This window comes from Mesocricetus auratus, unplaced genomic scaffold (assembly GCF_017639785.1).
Source record: "Mesocricetus auratus isolate SY011 unplaced genomic scaffold, BCM_Maur_2.0 Super-Scaffold_100013, whole genome shotgun sequence".
In the NCBI taxonomy this organism is placed as follows: Eukaryota; Metazoa; Chordata; class Mammalia; order Rodentia; family Cricetidae; genus Mesocricetus; species Mesocricetus auratus.
In genome coordinates, this window is record NW_024429196.1 from 6,703,185 (window position 1) to 6,727,746 (window position 24,562).

The window sequence follows — 24,562 nt, forward strand, 5'->3', positions numbered from 1 at the left end:
CCACTGCCAAGTTTGAAGTCCTGCTTCTTAAACTGTGTTACATAATTGTATGGGGTCATGCGATTGAACATGGGCATCACAGAAATTTTGGCAACAGTGAAAAGGTTTCCAAAAGTGCAACAAATTAAAATTAATTCAAAACCAAACACACAATCCACATCATTTCTGAAGAGCTGCTCTTCTGAGGTGTTTCTTGTGTCCTGTCACACGACGTCACCGTAGCTGTCATTCTGAACACACAAGTGCACTCCACACTACACACACACCATCACACCACAAGACAGTAATACATACTGCTGGAAACATTTTGGCTCAGATTCTAGACTATCATGTTCTTAGTGTGCATACATGTTTTCTGTTCCTACATAAACATAATGCTTTTGTTAGGGTTTTAGAGGCAGAGTAACTTGGTGGATGGGGCCAAGGAATGCCACAGAGATCACACTATGCAACAGATCTCACCCAAGAGATTTATTGGGGGTAGAGAAAGGCTCAGATTTTGGATGAGAGAGAGGGGGTAGACAGACAAACAGACAGGGATCGAGAGAACAGGTTGGCTGTGATGGCAGGGACCTCTTAAAGGGACATAGCACATGTGCACAGGGGGAATATGTGGCTCGTGGTGACAGTGGAAATGTGCTGCATTTGGTGGCCAGCACTGAGTGAATGATGGCAGGCTGGGGGAGCACCTGGTTTCTAAAGGCAAAGAAATAGGCAGGGGTGACTGGTGAGCAAGAGTGGGAACACCATGCTCTTTAGACTGCTTTCTGTCATCTGGGGGTATCAATGCCTTTGGGGACTCAAGAAATCTGGGATGCTAGCCAAGCCCTGGAAGAGCAGGTTGTTTCACTTACACTCCAGGCTATGCAGGACCATCTGGGGGTAGGGAAGCACAGGCAGTTATCTGTGAGGCTGGACCACCTGGGGTTAGCTGTTTGAAGTTGTCTGGGATGCAGACTTTGAGGGAATACTTGGAGTTGGCAGGTTGCTAGAACAGATATGTATTAGGAACAGTGGTGAAGTTAAGGAGTTTAGGGGGACAATACTTTCTTAGGTGTACATTTGGATTTTCAGGTCTATGGTCCTGGTAGTTGGAGGAGGGGAGTCCCAAGATCAATGAAGGGGGATATCCCACCATCAGGAATAAACAAAATAGGCAGATGGGGGAAAAGGCTGTTGATTGACAGTAGTTATCTGGAATCATTTGACCTGTGAGAAGTGGATTCAAGTCGATGCCCTGAAACTTACAAGAATTTTTTAAGTTTACAAAAAGAGTTTTAGATACATCACCATTACCATTGTTTATACTATGTATTGAAATTTATATTGAGTCATAGTAAAGGCTTGGGAATCCAAAAATGATTTGGGGTTAAAAGAATAAGCACTCTTTCCTCTCTCCAGAGACTAGGTGTATATAGATCAGACAATTTTTTTAGCACAATGAGAAGCACTATTAAGTCTGTACTTAGAAGACAACCAAAGGAAATTTAAAATCTTGAGCTCCTGACTATAATAGTAGTCAGTGCTTACCAGAACTAGAGTAATATCTCCTCAGTACTCCACTGATTAATGTTGAAACTCTAAACTTTTGAAGTCTTAGTATAACAATGGCATAGAGAGGGAAAGAGATCTGAAACATTTTTCATTTTTATATACCTTAAGTCACTTTCATATACCTTTACAAATTGCATTTACACACTTAAAACACCTTTTTAGACCTGAAAACATTTTTTAGAGCCTCAGTCCTTACATAAGCTTTTCCCCAACCAATCATTCACCATGAGACACAGGTGGTTACTGAGAGCAGCCATTGTAGATCAAGTTCCTTTAAATAAAGGGGTAGCAAGACCTTACGCTGAAATCTGTTTTGTCAGTTTATGTCTTTTTAGAATCTAGTAGCAAGGTAGACTGGAGAGCCGGTAGTGGCTCTGGGAAAGTGAGGCCTGGTTTTTTACATATGAAGAGAATTAAGAAGGCAGATGAAGCCTTGGTTGCTGCTGTCAGACTAGCAAAGCTGCGGGGAGGTGGTGGCGAATGCCTTTCATTTCAGGCAGATCTCTGTGAGTTCGAGACCAGCCTGGTCTACAGAGCGAGTTCCAGGACAGCCTCCAAAGCTACAGAGAAGCCCTGTCTCGAAAAACAAAGCCAAAACAAAACAAAAAATAGCAAAGCTGTCATGAGCCTAGTGGGCAACACCATCAGAAATCTGAAGAGGATAAATTTCACCAGAGTAAGTAGGAAGCACAGACCTGGAGCTCCAGAATGTATTAAAAATGAAAGAGACTTACTGGCTACCTGGACAACCACCCTAGGGTCCTCTGTGGTCTTTGGGGCCAGAAGTCCCAGGACAGTGTCAGTCTTTGGCCACCAGGCCCAGAAGGTCTTACAGACATTCCTGTGGAAGAGGGAGGAGGAATTTGGGGGACTGGTTTACCTTGTCTAAGCAAAGCAGGCAATCAACTCCCCAGGGTCCTGGTAGTGGGCATGGTGAAAGGCACTTTTTCACCCAGTGGCTGGCCAAGTCACATTAAAAAGGAGGTCTCAGGCATATTGCCAGAAGTCTATAAAAATTTTTTGTTGTTGTTGTTAAACACTTTAAATTCCATATTCAGCACCCATTATCTATTAAGTATATCTAAACTGAACAAATTTCACTTGTTTTTGTTGTTGTTGTTGTTTTTTTAGGCCTAACTTTGAAACATATGCAGGAGGCTAAATCAAGCATATTCTTGTAATCAATTACATTAGTCTGAACATATTAACAAATTTGATCATTTATAAGGTGACTGGCGATTAACTTGAATGTCTTAACTATCCTTAACTGTTAAAATAAGTTAGTAACTTTTATAAGACTAGGACTTAACATTCCCCCTGTTAAGTTTAGCCTTAAAAATTAACAATTTTTGAACTGAAGTTCTTCTAGTATCAAAATAAAACTTTTAATCATAATTACAGTCCATAGGGAGACTGGCAACCTTGCTGATCCTTTTATAGTGTACCGTTACAGAACACTGATGGTTTTTTTTTTTTTTTTTGAGACAGGGTTTCTCTGTATTGTTTTGGAGGCTGTCCTGGAACTCACTCTGTAGATCAGGCTGGCCTCGAACTCACAGAGATCCTCCTGCCTCTGCCTCCCGAGTGTTGAGATTAAAGGCGTGTGCCACCACCTCCGGCGTTTTATGACTTCTTAAGATAGTGAAGTCACATAGCATGTGAGTTCTTTTGTTAAAAGTTTCAAGCCAAATTTTGTTACAAATCCTGAGGTAAGAGTTTACAGCATAATCTTAAGAGATTTTTCTGAGAGCAGGGCACAGAGAAATCACAGAGTAAAAGCTTTGTAGGCATGGAAAGCAGAGAAAGTGTACAGCAGAACAAGTTTAGATATGAGAGATTTGGGGTTCATTTGATTTGTGAGAATTTGGAAATCAACTTTGCCCATTTTTGACCATTGCTCTGTCCTGAGGCCAGGCTGTTGAAAGGTCATGGGGGAACAGGAAGGTTGACTGGGGGGGGTAGGATAAGGGGAAGGGGGAATCATAGGTTAGAAGACAGATCAGGCACCATTGTGACCTCTAGTGATCTAAAGGGATGACACCAATTGGCAAGCTAAGCAATAGGGTAGAGACCACCCCGAATGCCCATTCCTGATAATGAACTTGATGTCTATAACCATCCTGGAGCCTTCATCCAGTGACTGATGGAAGCAGAGGCAAACACCCACAGTTAAACACTGAACTGAACCCAAGGAACCCAGCGACAGAGAGAGGAGCAATGAGCAAATTGGCAAAGAATGGGCTGACAAAAACAGCAGAGACAGCTGATCCGAACAGGGGAGAGCTCTTGGACCCCAGACCGACAGCTGGGAGGCCAGCATGGGACTGATCCAGACCCCCTGAGTGTGGGGGTCAGTGAGGAGGCCTGGGAAACCTATGGGGTCCTGAGCAGTGGATCAGTGTTTATCTCTCGAATACTAACAGACTTCGTGTGCCCATAACACAAAGAGGGATGCTCTCTCAGCCTGGACTCTTAGTGTGCCTGGACCCTACCCTGAGTGAAATGACAGACTCTAGATATCCCCTATGTGGAAGGAATTGGCAATAGGGTGGGAGGATGGGGGGATGGGGGGTACGGGAGGAGGGGAGGGAGAGGGAACTGGGATTGACATGTAAAATAAGCTATTTAAAATTAAAATAAAAAAAGAAGGAAAAAATCTGAGTCCGTGGAGGAAGAGAGAGGGTTGTACAGCAGAACACCTTGCAAATGTGTTCCTATAAGCTCCAAGAGGGAGCTGAGAGCTGAAGCTGGGATCTGCTGGCTGGAGCCAGAGATAGCCAGGGACAGCCAGAGACAGCCAAGGACAGCCAGGGACAGCCAGAGACAGCCAGAGACAGCCAGGGACAGCCAGAGACAGCCAGGGACAGCCAGAGACAGCCAGAGACAGCCAAGGACAGCCAGGGACAGCCAGAGACAGCCAGAGACAGCCAGGGACAGCCAGGGACAGCCAGGGACAGCCAGGGACAGCCAGGAGAGTGAAGGGGAGTGGGGAGCCAATAAGTGTCTTTAATAGAGAGGCCCATTTGGGTGTAGGAGGCCAGAGCTGACAAAGAACTTTGCCCATGTGATGGGAGCCCTAAGGGTGTAGAAGATGGATCCAGAGAGAAGCCAGAGAGACACTTATGGCTAGGACAAGGAGAGGAATGGTTAAGGGACAAGGAGGAACAAACAGGAACTGATAAGCAGGGCAACAGCTCCTAGAGGGAAGGCAAGGAAAGTAGCAAAGTATGGGCCCCTGGAGGCACAAAAAGGGATAGAGCAGGTAGCTCCAAGTGGGAGGAAGCTAGGAAAAAAGAAAGAGTTCCAGACTGCTCCAGTCGGGACTGCAGCTCCTGGACCAGGATGCCCAAGGCAGGACTGCAGCTCCTGGGGGACAAGAGAGGGCGTGAGCAGCAGAGAAAGGAGATGTCCATATGGGTGCAGCAGGCCAGAGGCCACGGCAGGATACAGGAGCCAGAGAAGCACATGGGTGCCCACATGGACGGCAGATCAGGCCAGAGGGAAGCAGAGTCGGACTCCAGAATGTGGAGTCAAATAAACAAATGATCGGTACGTACCATAGGAGACTTGGTTCAGAGGGGACACTGAAGGGGAGAAGTGACGCTCAGTTCACAGTTGGCAGAGTCTGCTCCTATAACTCCTAAGCCACCTACTTTGCACTCTCTGGTCCTCGCTCAGCCTGGGTGTGTAGCTAGGGTGTAGAGCACTGGCCTGGCACGTGGGTTCCATCTCCAGCACCATGTGAGGAAGGAGGGAAAAATAACAAAAACACAATGCTAAAGGAAAGACAGAGAAGAGAACCTGGGATGTGATCCCATCTGTTCAAAACATAAAGCAGGCAAATATACAGACAGAAACAGATGGGCACTGCTGGGGGCGGGGAGACCACACCGAGAAGGTTTAGGGTGTTGCTAGAACGTGAGGACTTCTCTGGGGATGACGAAACATTCTTGGATTGGTTTTGCTGACAGTTCCTCAACTCTGTAAACATACTAAAAGCCACTGAATTATAGACTTCCTAAAAAGCTTTCCAGAAGCTCTCATTTTGTGTCAAGCTCCCCACCTCCTGCCCCGAAGCCTCCTGGGGGCCCGATACAAAGCAGGTCAGCATGACTGGCATGCACCCGCCCTGCAGTTCTAGTTCTTCCTCTCCTGGTGGCCCTTTCTGGTGACAAGTGGCAGGTGCCACACCCAGGAGAAAAAGGCAGTCAGGGTGCATGTTAAAAAGCACAGGGGAACTTAGCTTCTCCCCCATTTACAGGTGAGATAGAACACACAAGTTCACAGCTCCTCTGGTGACTGACATACCATCAAACACAAGTTCAGAATTCCATCTGGCAAGTTTGTTCTGAAAAGGGAATTCCAGAAAACAGTTCCTCACTGAAGTGGGCTTGCCACATTACAGACATCACACATGTGGCATGCAGTTAGCAGCAGACAATGAATGTTCCTTTCCTCTCTCTCAGCATTCCCCACCCCTCTCCCTCTGTCCCTCAGCATCTTGTTCATGGGTAGGATAGGCAGACATGGGTTGAGTGATTCTATGTCATCCTCTTGGGACCAGAGTCCTGGTCACTCCTCGCTGCCTCTCCTTCTCCTCCCTCTTCCTCTGATCTCATCAGTCCCACTTCACCCTGCTCTCCTGGATCTGGAGATGCAAACACTCCTCTGAAGTCCTAACCCTGACCCGCTACTTAGTGGGAGAATCTGGGTCACTCACCTGCCATCCTGTGGTGTCCCTCACAGCTGTCTCAGAGCCCCAAGCTTTCTGGCTACTCCTGTTTGTCAAGATGACACAGACAAACCTCTTTTGGGCAGGAGCTCCACCCAGTCACTGTAATTCCTCAACCACCCAGAATTTTGATTAAATGTGTTCTTCTAGGACAAAAGCTTTGTTAGTATCCAGGTTGTAGCTCATACTGTTTTGATAACTGCCTGGTATATCATTTCATTTGGTTTGTTCCTCTACCGAGCATGCACCATGAGACCCCTCTTCACTCACATCCAGGCCAAATGCAACAAAGAACTTGGAGGCAGGCTGAGTGTACAGGTATCTCCCGTTCATTCTTTCTAGCTCTTGTTCCTCACCGCGGGAAACAGCAACCTAGAAAGAAGAGGAAATCAAAGCGAAACACAAGGGAACACAGACTTGCACTCGGAACACCCTTTAAGGGTCACTCCCATGAAGTCAAGTTTCCTCTGCACTATGCTGGGGGCCTTGGTTGCCAGGTGGGTGGGGCCATCGTGACAAGCTTGCCAGGAGAGATGGTGAGAGGGACAGGGTGAGGCTGGTGATGATGGCGAGGGCGTAAAGACAGTGATGATCAAAGGGGAAATGCAGATGGTGGGGTTAAGATATGGTGACAGCAGTGGTGACAGAGACAGTAGTGGTGACGCGGCTGTTATGATAAGCGGATGGGGACCTTGCGGGGGGGGGGGGGACCTTGGTGGATTCCATGGCAGTCGAGGTTGACCGAGGTGGGGGACAAACACGCCAGGCAGACAGAACGCAAGAGAGAGGTTTCATTAGAAAGGGGAAGGAGGGAGCAGGAAAGAGAAAAGAAGTAAAGTGGCCCAGCGACAGGGAGAAGTCAGGAGAGGGAGGAGATGGAAAAAGCGGTCTGCCCAAGGAGAACAGCAGGAAAGAGAGGAGGGGAAAGAGAGAGCGCCTAAGTGGGCAGGGGTGGTTCTTTCAAAGGATTCCTCTGCACCAGCGCGTAGTCTACACAACCATGGAACCCTGGGCTGATGAGGGTTCCTGAGTGCATCCTGCCAGGTGACAGGTGACAGGGGCAGGCCAGCATAAAGCCTGAATCCTTACAGTGGTAGTGATGCTAGCGACAGTGATGGTGGTGATGCTGGTCTGGTGCTGGTGGTAGCAGTGGTGCAGTGGTCAACGGTGGTGATGGAGGCGGTGGTGATGGAGGCGGTGATGGAGGCAGTGGTGATGGAGGCAGTGGTGATGGTGGTGGCGACGGTAATGAGTGTCACACACCTGTCCCATTTAGACTGAAGAAATTATCTTTCCAAATTCAAGGTGGCCAGAGTGCAGAGTGCCATATCTGCGCCCCCCCCCTGGCCCTCTATGTGGGGTCAACTTGAACTTCTTTGAAGAATATTCCCTTACTGGCTGCCACCTGTGGCCAATATACAGTCTTACTTTTCATAATCCAGAGGAATGCAAAGTCACCATGAAGTTGCCCCTTCTAGTCCCTAGGGCAGTAACCGGCCCATCTAGGGGCAGTAGGATGAGAGTGCTGCTTCTGTTAAATGTAGAGCGCTTCCCCTCCCTCACCCCTGGAACATTCTGCCCTCCCTTCCTACAGGACAGCTACCACTCATCCAGTCTCCTCAGGAAATAGCTGCTGCTGTTGGCTGCTGCTCAGGGACAGCCATGCCTACCTTTTAGGAGACAGGCGGAAGCTCAGAGGTACTGTGCTGATGGGCCTTGGCTCTGTCTTCTCTCTTGTGCTTGCTAAGACCTGGGAACATGAATGGGAAATGGACATCTGTTTGCCTTACTGGACACTAAAAACCTCCCACTCAGAAGATATGGAGGGGCATGAAGATGGAGACTTCTCTCTCCTATATGTCACTGTCACACAGGCATTGTCAGTGTCCACCTCCATGCCTTTCTGCCCTGGCCAGCAGGGCACAGAGAAGGTCGAGCCCACTGGAACCTGGAATGAAAGGGACAAGAGACACAAGGACAGACAGCAAGACAGGCTTTCTGATCAAGCTGCAGCTTTTTATTTTCTCACAAGGATTCTTATAGTGGTTGAAGCAGGAAGCTTGGCAGAGCAGGGGGTTTAGGTGGGAGAGGCTATTGCTTTGAAGCAGGGAGCTTGGTCTTGGCAGGGTATGCTCCAAGGACGCAAGTCTGTGGCAGGGGGAGTCTGGACTGCAGGCCAGGTGGCAGAGGGGTGGAAAGTCTGTACTGCAGGCCTTGAAAGTATGCTGTACAGTAAGGCAAGCAGACACAGAGACATAGAAGCCTAACTGTGTTAGTCTCTAAGAACACAGTAGGAATATAAAGATGGTTTTTATTATGCTATCCTTATTTAGGACCTTCCACAGCTGGCAATATATACAAGAGGTCTTATATTCCAATGATCGCTCCCGGCACCTTTCAACTGTGAAAGGTGGTTTTGTGGAAGCTGCGGCCACAGAGGTAAACTAAGGCCTTCAAAGGACCACAGGGACAGAACATGGGACTATAGGAACCAGGGGCTCCAGAGATCTGGTGGAGTTTCAGTCACCAATGAAGTCTGAAGAGTATTCAGTGTGGCAAAAGGAATCTAAGCTAACTGGTTGTTACTGAAGAATCAACTGTGTTCAGACCATAACCCAAGTGGAAGAAACTGAATTGGGCATGAGTCTCTGCCCCTTTAAGGTGTCTGCTTGCCTGAGAAATGCATCTTCCATACAACATTGAGCTGCCTGCCTGAGGACAGCGTCTTCCACACCACACTGAGGTATCCACCTGAGGACAGCGTCTTCCACACCACACTGAGGTACACCTGAGGACAGCGTCTTCCACACCACACTGAGGTAGGTACCCACCTGAGGACAGCATCTTCCACACCACACTGAGGTACCTGCCTGAGGACAGCATCTTCCACACCACACTGAGGTACCCACCTGAGGACAGCGTCTTCCACACCACACTGAGGTACACCTGAGGACAGCGTCTTCCACACCACACTGAGGTACCCACCTGAGGACAGTGTCTTCCACACCACACTGAGGTACCCGCCTGAGGACAGCATCTTCCACACCACACTGAGGGTAGGTACCCGCCTGAGGATAGCGTCTTCCACACCACACTGAGGTACACCTGAGGACAGTGTCTTCCACACCACACTGAGGTACCCACCTGAGGACAGCATCTTCCACACCACACTGAGGTAGGTACCCGCCTGAGGATAGCGTCTTCATCCTCGTGGCTGTTTCAACACCATTACAGTATAGCCAAGTTCTGTCAAATGTGTGGTCTTTGTCCCCTGTTTGTGAAGGGATACCAAAGAAATGGGAGGCTTGCAGGTCTGAACAATTGCTGAAGGCTCTACTGATCGTCACTGGACAAGACTGGGGCTAGCCTTGGCATCTTTGTCTTGCAATTGGGAAGGTTAGACTAGCTTTGGCCCCTGTGACAAGCATAACAGTAAGTAGGGAACTGGAGCTACTGTTGGCCCTTCCATGTTGCAGTGGGAGATATTTGGACTAGCTTTGGAATGCGATAGAGAAAGGGCAGTATTTTCCCAACATTCCTATTTACTCAGCCAAGTGTAAGGCAGAAGCAAAGGGAGCCTCATCTTTCCTAACCCTATTTCTTCTAGAAACACTGATAAGCAGTCAAAAGAGGCTCTCTGTTCCTGAGGTGGCATCCTGAACTTGAGATTGAAATAGGTCACTGTACTGAGTGTGAAGCTGTGTTTGTCAGTATTTGGCATCAGATTTAGGTCAAGGCCACTGAATAGAGAAGGTGCTGCTGGAGGTCGGGGAAGCTACAGCCCTAGCTGCCCCTCAGCTTGGCCAGCTGTACCCAGGCCTGTGTCCAAAGCTGAGGGCAATTTGGTGCTCTTTCCTTAGTGGCCCATGGAAGAAGCACGTGGAGCCTCTGAAGCTTGGGGACACATGGATTTGTCGGACCTAGATGAAGACTTTGATGTGCTTTGGGAAAGCAGGATCCTCCTAGGTCTGTCCACACCACCCACTGGGCCCTGGCGCTTCCATTGGCTCCAAGGTGTCCCACCTGTTCCAGTGCTCTCCTTCAGTGCTAACCAATGAGGCAGCAGGATCTTACACCTGCCAGCCAGCATCCCCCCAGGGTGCTGCAAAGGCACCATGTGTGTCCAGAGAGAAAAATGACCACATGTCCTCAGGTGTATAGTCCAAGCACACAAGCTAAATTGGCTTGTAAAGTTTCCCGGTTTCTTTCAAGACTTTCAAAATCACTCAGAACACAATTTCCCTGGCAACTGGAGCAAAGCTCTTCCCTCCTGTGAGGATGTTAAAAATAACACACACTAGGCCACGGTTACTCACATCTCCAATTACCTCTTGCACTGTCCCTGGGCTGCTGCACACACCCAGTTCCCTTGCATCTCATCCATCACCAAGGCAGCCTTGTCAGGATGTGGGGTAGCTCACCTGCATACTCTTGCTTATACCTCCTCGCTGCCTGCAGGAAAAAAAAAAGCTGGAGTTTGGTCATCAGTGGAGGGGCATGTGTGCATGTATGTGCCTGTGTGCACGTGCATGTATCTGTGTGTTTGTGTGTATGTGTGTGTGTGTGTGTGTGTGTGTGTGTGCTTCTTGAGTTCATATATCATCCCTGGCTTCAAATCTAGCACGCAGGAATCTTCCTTGCCTTTCCCCTTTTCATTTCAGAACCTCTCTTCCACGGTGAAAATCTCAGTTTCCCAAACAACACATTTCTGCTTTACTGAATCACACGTGTGCAAACTGGAGACAGAACCCAAGGCCTTTCACATGCAAAGCATGTGCTATGTTAGTCAGTTACACTCCGACCCCCCTCACCCCTTCCCTGTGTAGCCCCCATGCTTTAGTTACTGACAACATTCAGAATTCTCTGATGAGACTGCCCTCTTCTTCCTCCCCCTGTTCTCCTCCCTGTCCTGTCCCATCCTTTATTCTGTCTTCTAATATGATTAACACAAACACAAACACAAAAAAGATTTTAAAGTTAGCTCAGTTTTTACACAGGTATAGAACATGCCCCATTCTCTCTAGAATATTCTCCCATTTATTTTCCACTTTTCATGAAAGAACATGAGGTAGATACATTCAACGTGGTGTCCTTAAATGTCAAGAAAAAGCCCAAGTTTCTTGTGGGGGAAACCAAGAGGTGAAAAATGAGAGATGGGGATAGTAACACATGTCTATAATTCCAGAATCAATGAAGCTGAGGCAGAAGACGGGGAGTTCCTGACCAGCCTGGATAAAGCATCAGACCCATCTCAAAAAGTAACAACAATGAAAATGTTTATGGAAGGATAGAAATGGCTCAGTACTTGTTGATGGGTAAGAACACTTATTGCTCTTGCAGAGGACCTGGGTTCAATTCTCAGCACCCACATAGAGGCTCACAACCATTCATAACCTTGTTTTCAGGGGATCTGATGCCCTCTTCTGACCTCTTTGGGTGCCAGGAACACATGTGGTACACAGACATACAGGCAGGCAAAACACTCACACACATACATATTTTTTAATGACCTTCATAAATAAGCTCTATTTTTCAGTTACTGTAAACTACTTATTTAGTATGTTATCCTTTATTTTAATATTGTTAAAGACTGCTTCTGAAATGGTAACATTACAGCTCTTATACTAATAAAACCAAACACATACCAAAGAGTTTATTTTGCATAGTCTTTAATCTGAGAAGCAGTAACAGGTTACAACTAATTAAAATGAAAAATCCCAAGAGTGGATACAGAAGCAACCAGCAATGTCAGCATGAGATGCTTAATAAATGAAAATTTGTCTCCTTTTGTGGTGGCAAAGGAGTCAATTATGCTTCCCCTGGGGAAAACTTTATTGTCATGGTTAAAACTGTGTGTTTCAGATATGATGAGAAAAGGGAAGCTCAGCTCACACCTGTGACCCCAGCACTGGGAAGACCAGGGCAAAAAGATTCCTCTGAGTTCCAGACCAATCAGTGATAACAGCGATACAGTGTGAGACCCTGCTCCCAGCCCCTAGAAAGTGAAAGTAAGTTAGGTCTAGCAGTAGTAAGCCCGGGAAACTTAAGGAGGCCTGTGTAGACTTTTCTGACTGCATGTTTGTTCAGGTGGAGGTTGTCCCTCTCGGAGCTTCAGGGAAGGGAGTCTCGGAGAGCCTCGAGTTACTAATCACGGTTCTCTAGAAGTACAGAAGTGGAAGGATGAACCTACACTACAACGGGGATTTATTACATTGGCTTACACAGTATGGGCTGGGTAGTCCAACAGTGTTTGGCTGCATGCTAGAGAGGCTGAGAAATGGGTTTGCTGCTCAGTCGACAGTGCTGGATGCTTTAGCCACTCCAGCCTTTCCCTGGAGGTCCCGAGGGTTCCTGCAGAGGCACTGATCTGCCATGCACATTGGAGGTTCAAGGAAGCTGTGTTCTGATGTCAGGAGAAGAATGCAGCAGCGGTGGCCATCAGGGTCAACAGGGTGGATGTACTCATGAGCAAGATGTGAAGGCAGGCAAGCCTTTTCCTCGGACTGGAAGGTGCTGCCCCCTGGGAGGGGGGATGGACTTCCCCTCCCATTTACTCCTGTCTGGAAATCCCCCCACAGACCCACCCAGAAGCATGCGTCTTAGTTTCTTCCTGATCCAATCAGCCTGACAATGAAGATTAACCACCATGCCCTTCAAGGTCTTGATGTTGTGGTTTAGGGGTGAAAGGCAGGAAAGTGGCCATGACCTTCCTGCTTCTACTGTCTTCTCAGATGCTACAGTGCCACATTTGGGAGTAACGTATCTTAAAACACACTACTTTGTGGCTAATTTGCTATAGTAATTTGCTACAATGGATCAACCAATACTAACATTATTATGTGCTAAAGTGCTAATTTACCCTGATTTCCTCCATTTCTCCCTAAGGTCCTTTAAACATCTTGGGACACCCCCCTCCAATGGCCGTTTGTTATCATTGCCTAGTACCCAGAAGAAGGCATCAGATTCCCTGGAGCTAGGATTTCAGATTGCTGTGAGCCACACCATGGGTGCTGGAAACTGAACCCAGGTTCTCCAGAAGTGCTCTCAACTGCGGAGACATCTCTCCAGCCCTTGTGATTATTTTTAATGTTAACTTGCCACAAACTGGAACCACCTGACTATGGAGCTTCACCTGGAGAGATGTCCTGGTAGCCTTGGTTGATTGGGAAGACCCACCCTGAACATGAGTGGTACAAGTCCTGATGAAAAGGAAGATCATCTATCTGGCTTTTACTTTTTGGCCTTCCTTTTGTCAGAGTGTTAATTTGCCCTGTTGCTGCTGCCGATTCCTGTGCCGACATCACTGCAAGTATTCCCAAGCCTTCTTAGCAGACTAGGGACCAGTGGCTCCAAGAATCTTCTGAGCTTCTAATACATGATCAAGACTGCTGAATCACCCAGTCTCAAAGACCATATAATAATGAGGTATCATGATTTTTTCCAGCTATGTGGAGGGTCAATATGCAGATGTCAGAATCAATTGCATATTGTCAATGTCAAAAATCACTGTGCACAATGATTTTTATTAGTAGGCGTGTTTACCACTATTATTTGTTTCCAGTGCTGGGAATTGAATCCAGGGCCTCTCACAAGCTGATCAAGGGCCTCTGAACTGCATTCCCAGCCCTGCCTACAATTCTGAATACAAAAAAATCTTTGTAGTTTCTCATTCTTTGCTACACAGTCTTGTGACTTTCCAGCTCGAAACTTCAGGCAAATCTTCCTGAAGATGTCAAGTGCAGTATCTTCCCAGATTCACGAACTGTTCTGCCATGGGTCGCAATCATTTATATACTAGCATCACATATCCTCACATTCAAAACTTCATTCTTTCACGGGCCATTAACAAAGCTACTGGAAAAACTGGAGTGCTGTGGCCATAGTGTTGAAAGGGGCACACAATGGAGTGGAATAAGAAAGGAGCCAAGAAGAGAGAAATTTCTGAAAGAAATAATTCTATCTAAATCAACAGTGGAATGGAGGTCATGTGACATTCTGAAGGATGCTATAATTGGCTCTGTATATGCAATTGTTGGGGCCCATAAAGACGGCTTTGCTTCATCTTGGTTACTCTTGACCCTCAAGGCCAGATAATGGGAAATTGAGTCTAAGGTGCAGTTATCAAATGTTTGGAGGATTAAGGGAAGAAAGTCTATTTCTTCCTTATACACGATAAAGAAGTCTTTTGCCATGTTCCCCATTTGGTTGGGGTACTTAAGAATATTGAAGAATAAACTTGGGGCGTTCAGTATTCCCTGGATTGCCCTCTCGACTCTATCCTGTGTCTCTGTCCTTCTCTTAGTGTCTTTACCTGCCATTTCTCAATCCACACTCCCTTTCACGTATGAACTGGGCAAGTCGGCTGGATCCGACCAAAACTCCACAGACAGGCTACAATATGCAATGGCCTCTATAGCCCACCAGATCAGCAAGACTGGGGATGCTGTTGGCTTCCAGTGTTTCCTCTATCGCACAATCCTCTCTACCTTCATTCCATGACTTCTTCTGCTGCCTGACTCATGTCCCAAAGCCTCAAGAGAGGATGTGATAGCTCTGATGGTCACCATCAGCCAAGCTGGATTGAGGTGTCAGAGACCCCTGAATTCACAGAGCACAGAGAAGCCTATAATGTAAAACTAGCTTTGGGTACTGGACCATGGTCCAGGGTCTCCACATGCTGGCCATGGAGACAATAGGCACATATGCTGTCTGGCTCACGGTTGGTATGGCACCAAATAGGCCAGGTTGGGTTTCTCTTTGACAAAGTGACCAGAGGTCTCTCTCACCATCACCCTACTAATAAATACCCCACAGCAGCATACTAGTGATTGAATAGAGAGTTGAGGACCATCTGAATCTGCATAACTGTCTAACTGAGAGCTTGTTCCTGCTTTAAATGCTGTCTCCCACTCCAGGACTCCTAATTCCAAAAGGGTAGGCATTACGTGCTGCTTTCTCACTCTTTGCCATGAATGAGCATGGATATAATTAACAGGAGCTTCCCAGTAGGATAAAAAGTAAAAGAGGAAGAAGGAGAGAAGGAGGGAGGGGAAAGAGACTATCCTTATCCACAGGGTCTATACATTCTAGATATGGGATTTCTGCAATCCTACTTTCCATTTATAAAATTCACTTAGTCATGATAGATGGCTGATGGACGGATGGACGGATAGATAGAATATGGTGTATATGATAGATAATGAATAGATAGATATGATATGTAGATAACAGATTGATAGGTATAGACAAATGATTACACAGATGATAAATATAGAGCAATGATAGATACATATAGTATTACATACAGATATTAGATAAATTGATAGACATGGATATACTTGGCTATATAAATAAGTGATAAATGTTGGATAAATATAGACAAATAATAGCTGATAGATAATGACAGCTATATAGATATATAACAGTTATAGATAAGTAACAGGTAGATTATAGATATAGGTAGGGGATACATAGATGGGGGATAGACGGCCAATGAGGCTTTATGTTTCATTATCTAATAGCATTCATCCAGCATCATTTCCCCATGCATACACTATTACAGAATGAGTAAACTGACAAGGAAAGAAACAAGTGATTTCTAAAATTTAAACCTGACAATTTGGACTGAGCCTTTCTATTGTGCTGTGAGATGTCTTCATGTCCTCTTTCCACATTGTCAATAGCTGCTTTGTGAATGAAAGACAAATGACTTCAGATAAGTATGCAGTATGGCTGACAGTGTTTATGGATGAATGATGGGATGAGATGGTGCCTCATATAATATAATAAATAGATTATATTTTCATGCCAGGAGATGTGGCTGTGCCACCGGGTAAATGCCTTTTCCTTGAACAAAGATGCTTGCATGCCCTTCAGAAACATTCAGCAGCCTCCTTTATTTAGTCTAAGCCTGAGGCTGTGATATTTCACTGCTGTTGTGACCCAGGTATTTCTGAGTTGCTTCTGATGCTGGGGCCTCACAGCCTGATTCCCATGCATGTCGTGTGTGACATGGTGCAAACATATGCCCTTCCCATGAGCTCAGGCTGAGTGGTCTCAGTCTAAAGCGTGCTCTGTGAGGCATGGATATAGCTGAAGCAAGAAGCCTCAGGAGGCAGGATGATGTTACTTCAGATGCCTGGAGCTATTCTTGGCAGTCTCTGTGTTGCTGAGGGCTCATTATAACCCTGGATGCTATTCTCTCTGGGACACTTTGAAAATGGCCCTGCAATGCTCCTCTGGCAACTGGAGGAGTTTCATCCAGCTCTCTTACTTCCACACTAGAGCTATCCAAACCGATTTAAGAGACTCACTTAGAAAAATCCCTCCTCTGGGATGCCTGGGGCTCCCTGGACAACCAGTTTAGCCCAATGGTCACGCTCCAGACTCCAGACCCTGTCTCAAAAAGTGACACAGTGAATTGATTGAGGATGACGCCTGACATCACTGTTGATTTCTGGCTTGCACACACGCACACACGCACGCACGCACACACGCGCGCACGCGCGCGCACACACACACACAAGATTGGCAACTTAAAAAAAATTCCCTCTCTGCCTGTGTCAGGTACCATTCCAGAAATGCCATCACCCATAATTCAAAATAACTGGTCAATTTGCTAGTTTGGTTTAATCTAATAACCCTGTCCCAGAGGAGAGTCCTGGTATGCAGAGCTTCTGTGGCTGCTGTGGGCTTAGTTTTATCATCGAATCCCCCAAACCCTTCTGTAAAAATCAAAGCTGGACTCTTGCTGAGACAGTGTCCCCCTGTGTAGACCAAGGAACTTGCTTCAGCCTTTGCAGAGCCGGGATCACAGGCATGCACCACCGCTATTGGCAGAGCTACTCTTGTTTCTGTCTGTTAGGAAGTGGAAGTACCCTGAACAGCCATAGTAATGAAAAACACCACACAACTGACTAAATGCTTCCTTTTCACTCAGCAGGAACAGAACTAAAGCAGAATCCGGGACTGTCAAGGGTTAGATGTGGACTTTCTCCCACAGGCTCCTGTGTTTTGGTACCTAGTCACCAGCTGCTTGGGGTGGTTGTGAGGCCTTGCTACCTGGGATTCATCACTGAGGATAGGCCTTCAGGGTCATAGCTTAATCTCTCTGCTTCCTGCTCTGACTTCCGTGTGAGAGGCATCATCAGCCTTAGATGCCTTCCCCACCATGACAGAGTGGTATATGGAGTCAAAATATCCCCTCCCCTAACTTAGGTTGCTTTTGCCAGGCATTCTGTCATAGTAACAAGAAAAGTGATGAATATAGGAGCAGGAGAAGTAGGCAAGTGAGGGCAGTTCTCACCTAAGCCTCCGTTGTGCTGAGTATAGGAGTGTGGGAGTCTGCACTGGAGTTCCAGTTGCTCCACTGAGGAACCTGAGGCAAAACACCTGCACAAGGAAAGACTGAAGGACTACAGCTTCTGGGTCAGGGTGAACTAAGTGAGCCTTGTCGTGGAGATGAGGCGAGCATACTCACTTATCCAGATTTTGGGTTAGAGAAAAGAAAACCTTCCCCTGGGATACATAACTAGAATAACAAGTGATGGTAGTTTTTAGTCCAAATTCACAGAACCGCTCTCCAGTCACCAAATAATATGGGGTGATATTTATTCAAAGCGGTCCCAGGCAACTGAAAAACAAAACAAAACAAAACAACCCTCTCTACGAATATTGGCTGGGCCACAGGACTTCCTTAGACAATGACCCAAGGGTATAAGCCACTTGCAGTACAAGTCACAAAATCTGAAGAGAAAAGGGTAATGTGTGTGAGAGAAGATCATAGGTAACTGCATTGATCTGAGGTTAGTGTGGCTTTGAAGTTACCTAAAGGCAAAGGAGGGGCTGGAGAGGTAGCTTCGCAGTTAAGAGCATTTGCTGTTCTTGCAGAAGACCTGAGTTCAGTTCTCAGTGTCCATAAGCAGCTTTCAGTCATCTCTAACTTGAATTCCAGAGGATCTGATGCACTCTTCTGGCCTCCAAAGGCATCAGGCATTTATCTTGTACACATACATAACATGGAGGCAAACACTCATACACATAAAAAAAGACATAAACACTCTCTGCCATTTCTCTGAGGAGGCAGACAGATCTGTCTCTCTTCTCTCTCCCATCTGTTCCCTGCCCTTGCTCCCTTCCCTTCCCCCAATAAACTTCCTTCTCACATTAAAAAAAGACATAAACAAACAAAAATCAAATGGGATTGACTAATAAATGAGATGAAATAAATGGATGGCCTCAACAATAGATTAGATATGGCCCAAAGAGACACTTAGTAAAATTAAAGATAGATCAAGAATATTTTTCAGTGAGACATGGTGCATACCCACAATTCTTGGCAGAGGGTCACGAGTTCAAGGCCAGTTTGGGCTACAGAGTGACATTCTGTCAGAAAAAGTTAAGAGGAAAGAAGGGAGGAAGGGAGGGAGCACTAGAGGGGAAGAGTGGGCTATAGTTTAGAAGATAAGAGGAGCTGTGATGTAGCTCACTTGGTAGCGTGCTTGCCTAGCATGAATAAGGCCCTGGGTTCAATCCTCCAACACTGCACAAACTGGGTATGGTGGTACACATCTGAAATCCCAGTACTCAGGGGCTGGAGGCAAGATGATCAGGGTTCAAGGTCAGCCTCTATTACACAGTGTTAGAGGCCAGCCTGGTAAATGTGAGATCCATTCTCCAAAAACTGAAAAATTAGGGGGAAAATGTTTCACAGAATTGTGGAGGACACCAAATTTAGATGCAAGGAACCAGTGAATTCCAAAGTGATAGAAGGCCCATTATATAAAAAAAAAAAGTGGGCAGCGTGCCATGCTGGGTGCTGCCCAGCTTCAGTCCTCAGAGACCTGCATGTGGGTCCTGGAAGAGCTAGAAAGAATCACGAGCCTCAAAAGAGCCCTGATGGGACCAAAACAGCAAAAGCCCTTTCACAAGAGTGTATATCTCAGCAAATGTTGAAAACAAGCCTTGTGTTCATCAGGAGGCGGGAAGCTGTCCAAACAAACCAAGCATCCACACAATGGAGGTCTTTAAAGAGAACGAGATGTGATTTCCCAGTGGAGAAGAGAGAGAAAAACTGAGTGATGGAGGCTGGGGAACTTAATCGGTCCAAAGAAAGGTCCAAAAACAAAAAAGTGCAAGGGGAAGACAGAGGAAGAAAATAATGAGGGCAAAGACAAGCATACAGCAACAGACTTCAGTACGTGGTTTCAGCAGTGCCTTGGTGGGCATACTCTGTTTAAAAGTCAATGTGCTAGAATTTAAAAGAATTCTAAGCTGGGTGTGGTGGTTCCTGCCTATGATTTCCACACTTGAGAGACGGAAGAAGGTGGAGTACTGCAGCTTTGAGGCCAGCCTGGCCTAAAACGTGACATCTTGTCTCAAAAACAAAAACATAATTCTATGCATATTCTTATGACAAGATGTACCTAGAACATAACGATCTTAGAAAAGGCACCTATTAGGCAAACATTAACCCCCCAAAAGAGACCATTAGACCTTAAAGAAAATAAAATTTACTAGAGATTATACCAGAGAAAAGATAATAATTAAAGGCCCAAGTTGTAAGAATGAACTGGTAGGAATATGATATTTAAATTAAAAAATTATTAAGTAAATTTGACATGTATAAAAGGAGAGGTATAAAATTTACCTTAATAGTGAGAGAGCTAAAAGTGCCTCTGTAGTCGACTGTAGTTGGTATGCTGTAAGTGAGCTACCAAGTGGACAGAAGATCAGTAGGCGTGGAAGTGTGACCTAATCTCAGCTTTGCCGTGGAGATGGAAAGAGGAGAGGGAGGGCGGGCTTGCACTATCAGGCTTAGAGAAGGCACGAGCATTCAGTCAGTGTCCGTGGAAATGAGCCATCTTCCAGACTAGGAAGCCCTCAGCACCCCGTGGGAGCAAAGAGCAGTTCCTGAGACAACAGTGTGATTATTATGTGAGGATAATGACAGCAGTAGCATGAACCTGGAGGGATCACACACCTAGGTGGTAAAAATAGACTCCTTGGGTTATGAGATGGCTCATGGGGAAAGGTTCCTGTTGCCAACGATGACCCGCGTTCCACCTCCTGGACCACATGGAAGAGGGAAAGACCCAGCTCTTGCAAGCTGTCCCACATCATTACCAACCCCCTCACAATAGTGAATAAATAAAGGCAATAACAGAAAGGGGTTTTAAAATGGACTTATTTTCAAAAAGATTTATTTTGATTTGACCAGTGAAAACCGTGTGTGATCATGGCATACTGAATATGGGTTTTTTAATTAGTTTTTTGAGTATTTGATGTAATGAAATACCCTCTCCCCCAACTCTTCCCAGATCTAATCCCCTCCCTTTCCACCCAATTTTGTGCCCTCCCCCACATCAAAGCCAATTCGTGCTGCCCATATACTCTTTTTAAATATTTTAAAATTTGGTTTTTGTTTTTCTGAGACAGGGTCTCACTATGTAACTCTTGCTGGCCTGGAATTGGCAGTGTAGACCAGGTTGGCCTCCTACTCATTCACCTGCCTGTGCCTCCTGCCCACGGGAGCATAGCTGACTTATAGTCTGTGCTCTTAGAGAAATCTGGCCCTTCTTCTCCCAGCAGCTAACAGCTGCCAGTAGCTCCTCAGCTGAGGTGGGATTTGTATCAAACTCCCCTCTCCATACTGAGATTTGGTCTGACTGGGGGTTGTGTCTGCTGTCACAAGCACTGTGAGTCCATACGTACAGGTGCTCTGCTGTGTCCAGAAGGCACTGTTTCCTTGCGGTCGTTCACTACTTCTGGCTCTTACCCTCTTTTGGCCCCCTCTTCTGCAATGATCCTCAAGTCTTTGGAGGAGGGGTGCAGTATGATGTTTGGTTACAAAAAAATAAACTTCTTTTTTTTGGTTTTGTGAGACAGGGTTTCTCTATGGCTGTGGAGGCTGTCCTGAATTAGCTCTTGTAGACTAGGCTGGTTTCGAACTCACAGAGATCCGCCTGCCTCTGCCTCCCGAGTGCTGGGATTAAAGGCATTTGCAACCAACGCCCAACCAAAATATAAATTTCTCAGCTACTCATTGTTCCATCACAAAATGACAGTGGGATGGGAAAATATTTAGACATGCAAAATGATTAGAATAATATACACAGGACTTGTGGAGGGAATTGAAGCAGATGTCTATTAAGCCGACCACCTTAAAAAGAATGTCTCTAAATAGATGAGCAAAGCATCCAAATTAACTTGATTAATAATGCCTTTTGCAGCATGGTGGAGCTTGCCATTAATCCCAGCACTAGGGGTGGAGTGTGGGGGCAGAGGCAGGTGGGTCTCTGTGGGGTCAAAGCCAGTCTGGTCTACACAGTCAGCTCCAGGACAACCAGGACTCATAAAACTTCACTGAGACAGTGAGGTCATCTTATGAATTCAAAGAATAAAATCCATGAACCACAGAGGATGAGTGTTAGGGAGTTTTGTACAGATGCACAGGTGGGAGTGAGGAGGGGTGGAGGGGCAGAGCTACTGGGTAACAGGGAAGATCCCTGGGAACAGGATACCATTGAGCTGATAGGCTGGGGGCTTTTTATACAGATTAGAGCAGAAACTGGGGTGAGGTCCTGGGAGGGGCATTGTAGCAGGCTTTCTTTTGGGCCACCAACCAGCTCCCAAATCATGACATAAAGACTTCTTATTAATAGTGAATTGTAGGCTTCAACGGACGCTGTAACGATACGCGACACACAATTACTGAAAGTAAAGCTAAGTATTTAATGTAGAAATTACTCACAAGATACCAAACAAGTAACCCAGACGATACAAGCCGTTTCCTCTGCCGTGCCGGAAGCCGAACTCCAGGAAAAGAGACCGAGACGTCCTGTGTGCTGTCTTTTATACCTTCCCCCCGTAACGCCCCCTAGCCATGCCCAAAAGTGGGCCTGGCTAGTGACGTAGTTCCGCCTACGTACGTATACGTCTTTACGTCCAGCCGTATACGTCTTTAGTCCTGCCTAAAGTGGGTTTGGTTAGCGGTGTGGTAAACTGCCCTTTTATTACCTCATCTGTATGCGCCTCTAATAAGTCACATGTTTAATGGCGGCATCAGACTTCCTCCTACAGTGAATGCTCAGCCTTATCTCACGCTTGTCCCACAAGCTCTTATAGCTTAAATTAGCCCATTACTTTTTGTCTACATTTTGCCTTGGGGTGTTTTACCTTTCTTTCATTCTGTATGTCCTATTCCATGTCTGGCTGGTTGGTGGCAGCCTGGTTGGCTGATCCCGGGCATCTCCCGCTCCCTCTCTTTCTCCCTTGTTCTCTCTGTCTCTCTCTGTCTCTGTCTCTGTCTCTGTCTCTCTCTCTTCTCTCACTTCATCCAGCCTAGATTCCTCCTACTTATTCTCTCTGCCTGCCCCCACCCCCACATATTCCTCTATCACCTAGCTATTGGTCATTCATCTTTTTATTAGACCAATCAGGTGCTTTAGGCAGGCTAGGTGAAACACATCTTTCCATAATTAAACAAATGTGGCATAATCAAATCTAAACACCCTCACCTACTTAAAGTAATATTCAGCAGCATAAACAAATGTAACACATCGTTACATAGTTAAAGTAACATTACACAACAGGGCATGAGGTGACCAGTCCATTTGGACCCATTCTGGGTGTCCGGGAGCTCTCCCCTCAATTCCAGTCTCATCCTCATTTGTAGCTTCCAGGCAAGGGTAAGAGACGAGGAACCAATAACTAGAACTCTCTTCTGGCATTCCCAGCCTCCAGCAGGGACCTTGTCAGAGTCACTGCTTTGGGGTCCCTGTCTTACCTGACCAGTTGTTATCTTGTTTTTAATCCCAGGCTCCCCTTCAGCTTAGCATGACCTTGAAATTCTGATCCCTGCTGCACCTCATCTGAATGAGTTTGGGGGGAATTGGGGAGGTCTGTGTTGGCATGTTTGGATTTACCTATGGATGTCCAGTTATTCCAGAACTCTCCTCCCTGAAGTTTACTGCTTTTGCTTCTTTGCCAAAGGTCAGCTGACCGTATCAGAGCGGGTCTGTTCTGGGCCCTCTGTTCCGTTGACTGAAAGCTGTGTTCCCTCATCCAACCATCTATTCTCTTGCTAATCCCAGGTGGTCTCTTGGTTACCGAAGCTACGGTAAATCTGAAGTTGGAGAGTTCTCTGAGTTGTCGTCTCCTCAGTGTTGCACTGGCTCGCCTGTGTCTTTTGCCTTTCTAAATGAACGTTAGGATCAGTTTGTCATTCCACAATCATTTGCTGAGGTTTAGATGGAGACTACACCAAAGCTGCAGCTCAGTGGGCAGATCTCCCCATCCATGAACATGGGATGTTGGTCACTTGTTTTTGCTCATCAGATCTTCGTAGTGTTCCAACATAGGTCTTTGTAGGAGTAACTTTCCTTGGTGCTGTAACTAAATACCTAACAAAAGCAACCTAAGGGAGGAAGCATATAATTGGGGTCACAGTTTGAGGGTGCAACCCATTAAGGCAAGGAAGACAGACATCAGGAGTGTGAGGCAGTTGACCACACGCCATCCACAGTCAGAAAGCAGAAAGAGATGAATGCTATGCTCAGCTCGCTCTCCCCTTTTTTGGGGGGGGGATTGAAGACAGGGTTTCTCTGTGTAGCTTTGGAGCCTATCCTGGCACTCACTCTGTAGACCAGGCTGGCCTCGAACTCACAGAGATCCGCCTGCCTCTGCCTCCCGAGTGCTGGGATTAAAGACATGTGCCACCACTGCCCATCCCGCTCTCTCCTTTTTATTCAGTCTGAGACCACAGCCCATAGGATGGTGCTGCCTGCATTTTAGGGAGGGCCTCCTCACATCAATTACCTCAGTTTTGATATCGCCTCACATATTTCCTCGGGGGTTTGTTCCCTAGGCAATTCTAGATTCTGTCAAGTTGGCAGTCAACTTTAACCATCACAGTCTTGTACATATTGTTAGATTTATACACAAGTATTTTGATCTTTTCCCTTTTCTTTCTTTTTTTGTGCTAAAATTATTTTTAGAAGAAAATGAAATTAGAAAGCTTAGCAATTACAAAGAACTAAAGTAAAAGGGGGAACATTAAGCTGCATAATTGAAGGCATAATTCCAAAGGCAGAATAGCACAAGAGCAGAATGCAGTTTGTTAAGAAGGCATAAAGAAAACCCAGAGGCTTCTTCAGTGGAGCAAACGTGGGAACAATCTGAGGCTCACAAGAAGAGCCTGGGAGCCTCAGGGGCAGTGCTGACTGTCCACAGAGCCGACTTCACCAGGCTGCCCCCAGCCCTTCACAGCACCACACC

The 24,562-nt window shown here is 46.3% G+C and overlaps 1 long non-coding RNA gene across 2 annotated transcripts in view; it reads right to left on the reverse strand.

Annotated features, from left to right (window-relative positions):
* The window catches only part of LOC121143473, a 34,735-nt gene extending 14,693 nt beyond the window's left edge, over positions 1–20,042 (reverse strand). Inside the window, exons 1-6 of one of the 2 annotated variants that reach the window (XR_005880663.1) lie at positions 19,935–20,042; positions 10,615–10,738; positions 9,431–9,557; positions 7,957–8,036; positions 5,112–6,658; positions 2,289–2,395 (exon numbers count right to left, since the gene is read on the reverse strand). This is a non-coding gene — a long non-coding RNA (uncharacterized LOC121143473). The remainder of the gene's footprint in view (positions 1–2,288; positions 2,396–5,111; positions 6,659–7,956; positions 8,037–9,430; positions 9,558–10,614; positions 10,739–19,934) is intronic. The other variant, XR_005880662.1, reaches the window with a different exon arrangement.
* Positions 20,043–24,562: the final 4,520 nt, after the last annotated feature.